Here is a 12,866-nt window from a genome sequence, read left to right on the forward strand (position 1 = left end):
CTCCAATGCCTTTCAGTTTTGCCACTTCATACTTTCTACCTTCCTCTCTCTTTTTCCTGACAAATGTGGCTGGGATTTGAAACAGCAACACCCAGTAAGCACTGCTTGAGTTACAAGACTGCTGGGCTGTGAGAAGTGCTGTGTGCTCCAGAAGGTGATGATACCAGCAATCTGGAGCTATGCATGCACAGGCAGGCAGATGAGGTCACAGTCCTCATGTTACTCACAGTATGCCTGCGAGCACACCAAATGTGCTCTCACACTTGAGGTGTGAGCATCTGTTAAAACCAATTCACACTGTTGCAGCCAGGCACCAGCATCAGAAGGCAGGCAGTAACTAGCTGTGTCTGAGCTAGCAGTTTCCTGAGAGCCTCTCTGCTGATTCCAACTGTGATTGCTGCTTCTTATGTTCCTCTCAGTTTCAGACCAAGTTCAGATTCATTACCCTAAAATGATCAGCATTCTGTGCTACAAGTACAGTGATGGATAGGAGAGGTGGATGCCAACTTCTGCATCTCTCTGCCCTGGGAGGGTACACACAGAGGTAGTCTTCTGAGTCTGGGGGTAGCAGGAAAGAAGCTGAGGTTGTTGCATACCAGCCCAGGCTAGTGTATGAAGGCATGGATGATCTTATGTCAGTGGCTAAAATAGCTTTTCCAACACTCTTGTAGAGGTAATGAGAGGAAGAGCACTCACACAGATCATTTTTTGTCCTCATTTGAGCTTAAATAGGGTTAATTTTTAAATTATTTTTTATTTCTATTTTTTAATTTTTCCCCTAAGAGGACAGTCTGTGAGAACTGGGGCTCTTCAGACTAGAGAAGTCTCTGGGGGCACTTATAGTGGCTATCCAGAACCTGAAGGGGACCTAAAGCAAAGCTAAGGAGGAACTTTTTACAAAGGCAGGTAGCAACAGGACAAGGGGAGATGGTAGGTTTCTTCTCACTGGTGACAAGTGACAGGATGAGTGGAAATGATCTCAAGTTGTGTGAGAGGAGGTTTAGGTTGGATATCAGGAAAAGTCATTACAGAAAGGGTTGTTAAGAACTGGAATAGGTTCCCCAGGGAAGTGGTTGGGTCACCATCCCTAGATGTGTTCAAAAACTGTTTGGCTGTGGTGCTCAGGACTATAATTTAGTGGAGGGTTGTTAGTTAGGGTAGTACTGTTGGGTAATGGTTAGACTCGATGGTCTTTAAGGTCTTTTCAAACCTGAGCAATTCCCCAATTCTATGAAGTATTCAAGGCCAGGCTGAATGGGGCTTTAAGCAGCCTGGTGTAGAGGGAAGTGTCCATTCATATAAAAGCAGAGTTGGAACTAGATAATCGTAAGGGTCACTTCCAACCCAAACCATTCTATAATTCTATTAATAGAATCTGTCTTTTGAATTTAGAATGAGATTAATGTTGATAACACACCAGTGTTTCAGCTGTTGCTGAACAGTGCTTAAAGATCCAAGAAATTCTTAGTTTCTTTGTGCCAGCAAGGAGTAGGAGAGAACAAGAAGCTGGGAGGGGATAGAAGCAGGACAGCTAACCTTGACAGGCCAAAGGGATGTCGCAGATCATGTGGTGTCATGCAAAAACTCAAAAACTGAGACCTGGCTAGGAGAGGGGAAGGAGCTACCACTGACTGGGCACCTGGGCACTGGTAAGTGGGTGGGGAAAAACTGCATTAGAAATAATAATAATAATGGTAATAATAATAGTAGTAGTAGTAGTAGTAGTAGTAGTAGTAGTAATAATAACAACAACAACAACAACAACAATAATAATAATAATAATAATAATAATAATAATAATAATAATAATACAGATTTCCTTTTCTGTTCTATTATACCATCTTCATCCCAATCCAGGAGTTCTACCTTTTCCTTAATCTATCTTCATCCCCCTGTGAGGCCGTGAGCAAACAGCTTTGTGGTGCTCAGTTGCTGCTGGTTTAAACCACAACGGTCCTCAGATGCAAGCTGTTTGATCTCACCTCTTGCTGTGAAAATATCCGTACTAGCCGGTTAGCTTATAAAGGACTAGAAATGGTCTACAGTTTATTACTGACTTTTAAAACCATTTGGAGATTTACAACTACAAGACAATATTCCATGAATCATTCTCATAGCATTGAAATGACAGAAATGATAAAGTCAGCCTTGGGACCCACGCACAGGCCCAGCTCCCATAGTAATCTATGTAAAGCCAGCTTTATGCTACTTGAATGTTCTCTAACATATGGGCTTTAAACTTTGAAAGTGTCTCAATACAAGTATATTGTGGTCAGATAGACAAGTCATAAAAATGTTTGTATTGGAATAATTTTCAGTATTTCAGTTAAAATAATAACATTTGAATCCTACTTCAACATCATCCCATTTTCACAAAGTTTTCTCCTACTTCTCATGGTCAGCTGAAGATTCCAACAACAGAATTAATCTTTATGCCCTTTTTCTTTTTCTCAGCTTTGATATACATCTCATTTGTCTTTGCAGGTGGTAAATTCCCAGGGCCAAAAAGCAGTGTGACAAGTAACTGAGAGTTTGATTATATAAGGGTGGTAATTGCCCACAGGGAACAGGGGGTAAATTCAGAGTATAAGAGCAAAAATGTGGAGAGGATATTAATTTTAGTTTCCACTATTTTCTTGAACACTTTCAGAGATGGTGATTCCACCTTCTCTTAGCATTTTTGTCCACCTGGCCACACTGTTGGTTCACAGAATCACAGAATGGCCTGGGTTGGAAGGGACCTCAAGGCTCATGAAGCTCCAACCCACCAGGCAGGAGGGTTGGAAGTTCCACAAGGTTCATGTTTGGTCAAGCACTGACTACTACCCCCGGGTATGTTTCTTACACACAGTCTTTAAGCCAATCTGCCGCAGGTCTGCAGTGCTGCCTGGAATTGTTTTGTCCAAAGTATAGGACCCAACACTTGGTCTTGCTGAATTTCATTTCAATGGTCTCATCACAGCTATTCAGCCTGTCCAGATCTTTCAGAAGAGCCTTCCTATCCCCAGGCAGATCACCATTTCCTTCCTACTTGTGCCATCTGCAGACTTACTGAGGATTCACTCAATCCCCTTACCCAGGTCATTTGTATGGATCAAGACAGCCCAGTACCAACTCCTGGGAAACTCCACTTGTGATTGGGTGCCAACTGAATTTACCTCCATTCACCACCACTCTCTGTGTCCAACCTTCCAGCCAGTTCTTTACCTAGCAAAGAGTGTACCTGTCCAAGCCATGGGCTGCCAGCTTCCCCAAGAGAATACTGTGGTAAACATATTTCCCGTAGTGTAGGTAGACTAGGTCAACAGACTTTCTCTCATCTACTAGGCTGGTCACTCGATCAAAGAAGGATATCAGATTGGTGAAGTAGGACTTGTGTTTTATGAACCCACACTGTCTGGGCGTGATCCCCCAGCTGTCCTACACATGCCATGTGATCTCACTCAATATCATCTGTTCCATAACCTTCCCTGGCACTGAGGTCAGGCTGACAGGCCTGTAGTTCTTCAGATTCTTCTTATGATCCTACCTGTAGATGGGAGTCACGCTGGCAAGCCTCCAATCTTCGGAGATGTCTCCAGTTGACCAGGGAAGCTGACAGATGGTAGAAAGCAGCTTGGCAACCACCTCTGTCAGCTCCCTCAGCATCATTGGTGGATCCCATCTGGCCATCTGGACTTGTAACAGGTCCATTTGTCCAGGCGGAGAAGCAGGACTCTATCTTCACCTGAATTGTGTGGGGGTTATTCTCTTCCCCATCCCAGGCATCCAGGTCAGGAGGTAGAGTATTTCAAGGATAACTGGTCTGACTTGTGAAGACAGTTGTAAAGAAGGCATTGAGAACCAAAGCCTTTTCCCTGTCCTCACTGAGCAGTTCCCCACTGCATCCAGTAAAGGCTGGAGATTCTCCTTAGCTCTCATCTTACTTCTAATACATTCTTTAAAACATTTTCTGCTCTTTTATAATACACTGGTCAGGTTGAATTCAGGTCATGTTTGCCTTTCTAAATTTCTCCCTACATATCTTAACAACTTGTTTGTACTCTCACTGAGTTGCCCATCCCTCCTTTCACTATTACAACTATTACACTGACATACTACTATAAAATGCTTACATGCTCTACCTCCCAGAACACAAAGGTATTGGGATGTGAGGCCTAACTATAACTCAAATATTTACAGACTATATTTGCAACCATATGAAATAAAATAGTAGTAGATTTTGCAGCTAGTATATTTGTAGTGGAGGAAAATATCATGATGGTAATACCTTGTCAAAGCTGGTAAGGCCTATTCCATGTATTAATTGATGGAATCCTTATGACCGAGCAAGGAAAAGATAAATATATGTCTCTGTGCAATTTAAACCTAAGGCCAGTGGTGTCTGCTGACAAGGGAACAGACGCACTAATCTTAAGCAATCACCACAGTCCCCCACTCTGTGTGTGAACTTGCTGTGCATGTAACAATCACGCCTTCAGAGATGAGACATGAACTGGGGTCCCACAGACTGCAAGAGGCTATGAGGCTGATTGAGTAGAAGAGACATTTCTGACAGTGTGGCAGGAGTATTAGGAGCTACACTAGTTTTTTTCTCAGCGAGAACTTAATCTCACACAGAAGAGTTATCATACTTGAAGCTTTTAACAAGCCTTCTATCTTGAGCTGGCTTTACTTGGATGATTATTACATCTTCTAGTCTGAAAAAAAAAAAATATAATGTATTTTGTCAGAAAATATAGGCTCATATGTTCTTTACCTTTCTGGCAAAACATAAAAACTGCATCTAGGCAAAATGTGAAAAAAATAGGTAGGCCTAATAAAGTCATAAAGCCCACCTACAGGATATTTCCTCTCCTTCACAGCTTAAAAATATGAAAATCAAATCTATGAAATGTCTCTAGAAAAGCCATCGGTCCCTCAGAATTTTATTATTTATTTATCTTATCTTGTGGAATGTATATTTCACTTCAGTTTCTTTTCCTTAATTGCAGTATATATTATAGATACTCTCAAGCAAGTATATCCATGTACACAAAATGAGCTGAAAATTCTAAAACCCTTCAGCAAGCAAATTTTAAATCACTCTTACAAGTGATCGATTTCTTTTAACTGGCTGATAACCATGCAGCATCTAGCTCACGTTGTGTGACAAGATACCACAAACTCAGTCTAGCGCTTCTTAATTAAAGATGTTAAATTACTGCCACGCTTTCCTTGTCTGGTTTAGTCATTTGAACATGACGGAGGAATTAGCTTACTGAAATATCAAAAGAGCAAGCAACATAATATGTGAATTCTTAAAAAATATGTAAGTAGAAATTTCACATTTATTTTGGCTGTATTGTCAGAATTTTATATTCAAGAACCAACTACATCCCTCATTAGCAGATTTCTAGGTTTTACTACACAGTAAAACCATCTTCACACATACATAAGTATCTAATTCCCTAATGAGTTCTATGGATAATAGCTAGTTATATGATTTCCCAGCAGATCTTAACGAGGTGCTAATAGCCAAGGAATTATCTCTTCCAGCCATTCACATAGCAACGGGTAAAAGCAGTATGCATAGCAGGAGATGCACGTGTGTAATAGGGTAGATGCATAGTTTTAAAAAGGATTGTAATTATGAAGGAGGGAAATCCAAAGGGTTTCACAACCCATCAAGAAGAAAGAACTTGGATAAAGAGATATTGAAAGTGATAGTCAGATATATTGCAAAAGAAAGTCTGTTTATCACTTTACTAATTATTTTCTCATATTTGGAGCTGAGAGTTTCCTAGCTGTCTGCAGAAAAGAAGAAAGCAGAACTTAGGTCTGTCTTATATGTGACCATGTGTCTTAACTGTAACTTGGGACAGCATCCCTCAGAGACACGTGGCTTTAGAAGATGCACAGACTGCTAAGCCCCAGGTGATTCAGCTGAGGATCTGATGAGAGTTGCACCATGAAAATTTTAGCATGAAACATAAATTACTACAGTGGCTTGGGAACACCTGCATAAACACCTCAGAAATCTGCGTCCTGCATGTAGAAAGCACAGGTAGGGACAACAGCTTCTCAGTATAACCATGATAAGCCACTCTTGCTTGAGAGTCAGAGCCATGAATTCATTTCCTCCCCTCCTGATTTTATACCACAGTGACGTAGTACATGTGAACGGAATGAACATTACTCTTTATTAAATTACTAAGTAAATAAATTGCATCAATTAACCTGAGTTGTTATTTTTTATTTCATTAAAATGTGTATTTTTTTTATTGAGATTGGTAAATATCTATACAATGATTACAAGGGTCACAATAATCCTTTCATGTAATACTAGTCTTATCTGGTATATCATAGAAATGCAAAATTGATAGGAAGTCATAGTATAGTTTAGACAGCAGATTACGTCTGTCTAAGCTAATATATTTAAAAAATTATCCAATATTCTGAAAGGTTCAGTGATGTTTAAAATTTAAAAATCAAGCACAGAAATTGCACCGATTAGAACGTATTAGTGCCAGTCAGTTATTAATCAAAATTACCTGTTTCTGTCCCAAAAGGAGAAGCTGGAATATTTGTACTTATACAAAAGCCGAAGGAATCACACATTTCTAAAGGCTTATACATGTTTAATGTAGTGGAATTAGCAAGTGCTGCTTCTGGCCTTTTTAAATCCCTTACTTCATTTGATTATCTCCCCTTGTACCTTGAGGACATTCTCTGCTGTTAAAATTAGATACTGAAGTGTTCTGAGAAGAGGAGCCAATACCTTGCAACTGCATCTTGAAGGGATTGTGTGTTTGCTTATTCCGTGAAACATAATTTAGTTCTAAGCAATGCTTCATGCACTTTTGCTAATGGTTTTCACAAGTCCTAAATGACCTCTGTAAGTCCTCTCTGGCTTGTCCTTGTAGCCTCTCGGGGACAACACTAAGCATCAGGGAAGAAACAGTTCAGAAAATTATGCTGTTTCATCTAGTGTTTATTAAGTTTCTGAACACGTATGAGAATAGCAAGGTATTTTTGCCCCAGATTGCATTGACCTATGTGTCATATAGGTAGACCAACACGGATCCTGTGAAGGAGACTCACATGAGTAGCATTAATAGACTGGGCTGAATGGCAGCAGTGGCAAAGTAATGAACTGCATACATCATGGGCTCCGATGCCAGTTTCTTTTATTTCCATGAAGCTGCTTAATGAGATTTTTCATGCATAAAATTAATTTTTGCCCTATTCTATCAGCTTCCAGAACTAAAGGATTTACTTACAATTTTGTCAGATTTTATTTATATTTGCAATAAAAGGGATCAGAATCATAATGAATGCTTTCATTGATGATGACAGGAAACACAAAAGAACTAAGGAAAACACACAGACCACTTTCTGTTCTGTTTAGAAAGTGTGCATGAGATGCTACTCAAAGAATACATAGAAGTCCATCCAAACAGACAAGTCATATTTCCAAGACAGAGATTTTGAATGCTGTCCAGTCATCCATGTCAAGATAAAACCAAAGATATTAACAGCTATCTCTATTCATTGCAGGCAAAAATCACCTTTGCCAGTCTCTTTGAAGTTTACGCTGCTGTCCTTAACACAGCAATGATAGGTGACTGCCTTGGGCAATCGGAACAGTTATTCACATACACTGCCCCTTTCTTCCTGAAGGAGGGATTTAAAAGTATCTACAACTGTGCACCACCATTTTTGTAGGAAAACAATGAAGACTGAAATGGAGAAGGAGCAGGATGTCACGCCCTTCTCAATAATGCCAAAAATACACAAATAATTTTTTTATTTTTATTTTTTTAACCCTGGTAATGCTTATAGTTAGAAAAATATCTTTTTCTTCTCTAATCAAATTTGCATGAATAATTAGATGGTTAAAAAAAAAGGAAGGAAGAAAACTACATTACAATTTTCATAATAATGAGTGTCCTGTAGATCGAGAGTCTCCATTTACTGTCAGATGGTACTGCAAAGGCTACACACCAGAATGGCTTAATCAGAGGTCACCAGCAGAAAAAAGATAATGTGCTCCTTCATACAAAAACATATCCATGCTAGTTTCATCAAAATAGCAGAAGTAACAATAGCAGAACTAAGGAAACAACACTGGCTTCAGACAGTTTGTGAAAAGAAATGACCACAGGGCAATAAATTCAGCTGCGTGTGGCAGCCATATCAGTTTTACCAGGCTTTGGCCAAGGTGGACATACTGGATACCCATTTAGTGATAGCTGTAATACTGCATAGTTTCCAATCCTCAAAACTCTGTCTTGTGGAAGTTACTGCTAAGGAAAAAGAAAACAAAAATTAAGTAAATCCATTAGGTATCCTTCCAAATTAGGGCACCAAATGACTTTGATCGAATAAATTAATCTTCATTTATTTAGGGCATAGGAAAAATACCCACTTTGGTTGCAGCCCAGATGTAATAACTAGAAAGTTTATTTTAGGATCACGGGATACAATTTGAGGTGCTGAGATGAAGCATAGGATGATAGGCTTGCTTTTTTTTTTTTCCCTCCCCCATACTAGTTGCCATTTTAATATAATCACTGGAGGCAGTTTGTGAAAATCTGAACATATAAAACAATCTGAACACTTTGAATTAGATACAAGGAGTGGAGGAGGAGCAAGATCAAATTCCACCTGCCTGCCAAGTATAAGCAGTGCAATGACACCAGCACAAAACTGACAGTTCTTCTGTTTGCTCCTTTTTGCAGCCATATGGGTGATCACAAAAAAACAGGGGACACTGAATACCTCTCATCCTTTTACTTTCACCTGGGACTCATCATATGTCTGCAGCTTCATTTCTGTTTCTCTCACTAGGAGGAAGCAGACACATTTCTGAATAAATTCACTCAGAGCTGAAACAAGCTAATACACAAGAGCATGCAAAACACCTGCTTTAAAAAGCTCATTTAGAGAAAATTACAGCAAATTATTTCAAAAAAGTATGAGATGATTTAAATGGACGAGATTTTCTGCCTTTTTATCCTTGTAGCTGGAATGGAAACAATAAAAATAAACATTCTCACAAGAATCCTATTTCTGTGCAAATATGTTCAACAGGCAATCCTCATGAAGCTGAATTGCTTGATAAACACATCTCCAGATTCACGTTGAATGGTGATGTTTATAAAATGAATCATTAGGATCTTGAATTCTGACGGGCTCCCCTGCCGGTCTTAATGGTTATACACACATGAAGAGCAAGACGAATCAAATAATACTGAATCAGGTCAATGATGTAAAAATCTAATGACTGCAAATGAATAAAATGATGCTTTTTAATATTGTATCAAAGTTATCCTCTTAAGAATCACAAGGAAATAAATATTCCAAACACCTATTGGACAAGATCCTGTAGTTCCAAATTTCTTGAGACAAGTAGTTCCAAATTTTCTTGTAGACATATTTCCTAAGGAAATGCAAAAAATAATAATTTTGTATGTATATATATGTTAGAAGTAGTATTTTCCTCTCATGAGGAAAGTAATCCAGCCTGAGTTGCTGCTTTGATCACCTTCAACCTTCCAGTGGGACAGCTAAGTAATAAGTATTAACCCACTTTGCAGTCAGGACAAAACCAAGCACAAGCTCAAGATCAGCATCATCTGTCCCACTGCATAGGAAATAACCTACATGTAACCTACATGTCATGTACCTACGTGACAGTATGGTGTAAGGTTTATTCTTTGACATCACTGAATCTACTCTCCCTCTAACAGTCAGCCAGACTTTGGTAAACAGGACTCCGATCAATATAAATCCAAAACTACCTCTCTGTGACAAATATGCGATCAAATATATTACATTCAATGAAATGACTTCAGTGTCATGAGGAGTCTGATGTGATTTGCAGTGAGCATAAAGAAGAACCATGAAAACAGATAACAACACAATAAAAATATTTCCAGCTTTGCACTGAGCATTTATTTTTTGATTGTAAAAACATTTGATAAAACTTCAGTAAGCGAGAGCATCAAAACAGGAATGTGAGGTTTCTGAATATTGTTGTGAATATTATGCAAAGAAAGACAGCAGCATCCATTCAGCATGGAAAGTGTAAGACATAGATCAGACAGATTATTAATAAGTAGGCTGTTCTGAAAGTAATGCTTCATAATTATTTCCATGCAAACTACAACAGATACGAAGAGCACAGTAAGACTACTTAATAGAGTAAATTCTTAGCCCCAAAGCACAATTTTTCAACATATGTAACTATTCAGCATGCAGTAACACAACCTACTTACTCATAGCTTACAAACTGGAAGGAAAGAGACACTGAGCATACATTTGGGGCATACAGATGTAAAACTTGATAGAAACTCATTTTGCTTGGACTTTGTCCAAGCCAAACACAATACTTCCAGCGTGAAAGATCAGGACATAAACTGTGCTTAAAACATAGGGTGCATGGTAAACATCGAAGAGTATCTTTCAGGCACAAGGCCAACTACACAACCTTTGTCCACCACTTGCATGAAGTACTTCGTTGTAAATATTACATCCCTAGAGAAGAATTGAAATTGCCTTCTGCAAAGGTTAATAAAATATGATAATATATTGCTCCATGGAATCAAAGAGTTTCTATCAATCAGCTTCAAAGTCATTTGAAATGTAGGAAGATATCAAGAGCTGGGAGCTGGAATTCCTTCTGTGTTTGTAAACTGGATGTGCATGGCAAATATCTGGCTAAATTCCAGATTCACTGGATCCAGCTGTAAAAGCAATTCAGGCATACTGTATCAATTAGCATGAACCCATACAGACACAGGTCCGGCTACACAGAACAGTGTCATCAGAAGTTGCAGAAATACAATCATTTAATGAAATTTCTATAGTTAAACAGGATTAATACTATAAGGTAGCTGGAAACGGATTCACTTATAAAACTGAATTATTTTATGTACATCTGTATTAAAAGTATCTCTCACCAAGAGAGAGATCAATACTTTCTATGCATAGACAGAAACTTCAGCTCAACAATAGCTATTTCTATCTGCATAGCGGCCATACAAAATAAACACACCATATTTTGAGCTTTTTTACTTCATGCCTAAGAACGTAAAGTTATGATATTCACTAGCATTTAGTTGAAATCTCACTGTTTCCCTAGACAGGAGCAGAAAAGATTTCTTTCAAAGTGTGCATAATATAATGTTGCTGTACCATCTCTCACATTGTTAGGAAGACTAACTATAATGATGCTGCATTTTCATAGCCAAGGATTGCAATAATTTAGAAATGTAAGGTGTAAGAAATGCATGAATGAACAATGAAGAACCTATTTTAATACCTAAGGCCTCATTACCTAGCCAAAATGTATATGGCAACACTATTATGATTGAGATAGGATTTTAATAGTATATTTTGAAGCAGAACTGAAACATTCTATTCCTGAAGGCAATAACTAAAGATCAAGATAGATTTTAGCATCATGTAACCAACAAATTTTGTTATATACTGCACCAAACAATGTAGCTTCTACTCATGAAAATTCAATGCCATTTTTATTATGTTGGTCCTTCAATTTATTGACTGCATCTTACGAAGAAATCAACAGACATGTGCACAGTATGAGGACAGTCAATAATCCTAGAAGAGGGGGAAGATAAGAGAGGGCTTCAAAAGTGATAAATCTTGAAAAAAACTTTAAAAGTGAGTGCATTGCATTTCTTTTGTATTATCACAATCATTCACCCAAATAATAAAATAAGGGAAACAGAAAACGATTAATCACAATGTTCAATAATCTATAGGGTTTTAAAATAGAAGTAAATGTATCATGGTAAAAGTGAAAGAAGTAAGGAAAAAATGTGGTTTATCATGGAATCATAGAATGGCTTAAGTTAGAGTAGACTTTAAAGATCATCCTGTTCCAACACCACTCCATGGGTGGAGTTACCGGCCACTAGATCAGGCTGCTCAGGGCACCATCCAACCAGGCCTTGAATGCTTCGATATATGGGGCACCCTCAGCTTGTCTGAGCAGCCTGTTCCAGAGCCTCACCACACTATGAGTAAAAAATTTCTTCCTAGCATCTAACCTAAATCTCCCCTTTTTTAGCTTCAGGCCATTCCGCCTTGTCTTATTACTATCAGATTGTGTAAGTAGTCATTCCTCTTCTATTTGTTTTAAAATCACCTCCTGCTAGTTTCAGTGGATGTTCCTTCATCAAATACAGTAGAAATCCCAGGGGACACCAGCTTTCCTTAAGCACCTTTGCATGATATGAAAAATATAGTCAACAGTTTTCTGCTCAAAGTGTTAAAGATGTGTATCTCAGGTAGGTGCTGAATTTATGTGTTGTAGGAGAAACTGAAGAACTGAGACACAAGTTCCAAATGTATCTCCAGTAACCTAGGTTCCAGGTGAATACATCTGGAGAAAACAGCTGTCAGCAACTTCATCACTGATAACTACCTATCTTGTAGACATGTGAAATTTTTGGAGGGATTTCTAGCTGGGCATGGACCAGGAATCAGAAGTTAGTCATCATGATTTAATTTATATCTACACATCTCTTTTAAAATACAGTTATTGATTTTTAAGTTTTTCAACTCACTAAAATAAATATTGTTTTTGCTGCAGTAAGATTATACAGATGCCCATCACCATGTCAGAGTTTCAGCATATTAAGTTGAGCAAGTTCCTACTTAAAAAAAGAAAAGACAAATCAGGCCAATGATATCATGGCTCAGATTGTAGTGCTGAAGACAATAAAATAAAAACACAGCATACAGAGTAATCATTTGTTGCCATGATCAGAAACTCTATTGTAAGCAATAAAAATTTATTGTAACCCAATTTTTTTTCCCATTTTCACACCCAAATCTGAATACTCTCAGCCTCA

The 12,866-nt window shown here is 38.3% G+C and overlaps 1 long non-coding RNA gene across 4 annotated transcripts in view; it reads right to left on the reverse strand.

The window, feature by feature from the left end:
* Positions 1–4,529: 4,529 nt before the first annotated feature.
* LOC107306366 overlaps positions 4,530–12,866 on the reverse strand; it is a 32,364-nt gene continuing 24,027 nt past the window's right edge. The window contains exon 3 of one of the 4 annotated variants that reach the window (XR_004305636.1): positions 4,530–4,700. This is a non-coding gene — a long non-coding RNA (uncharacterized LOC107306366). Of the gene's footprint in view, positions 4,701–7,441; positions 8,829–9,914; positions 10,731–11,503; positions 11,608–12,866 lie in introns of those variants that run through there. The other 3 variants (XR_004305637.1, XR_001552094.2, XR_004305635.1) reach the window with 3 other exon arrangements.

The sequence above is a fragment of the Coturnix japonica genome, chromosome Z (genome assembly GCF_001577835.2).
Source record: "Coturnix japonica isolate 7356 chromosome Z, Coturnix japonica 2.1, whole genome shotgun sequence".
NCBI lineage: Eukaryota > Metazoa > Chordata > Aves > Galliformes > Phasianidae > Coturnix > Coturnix japonica.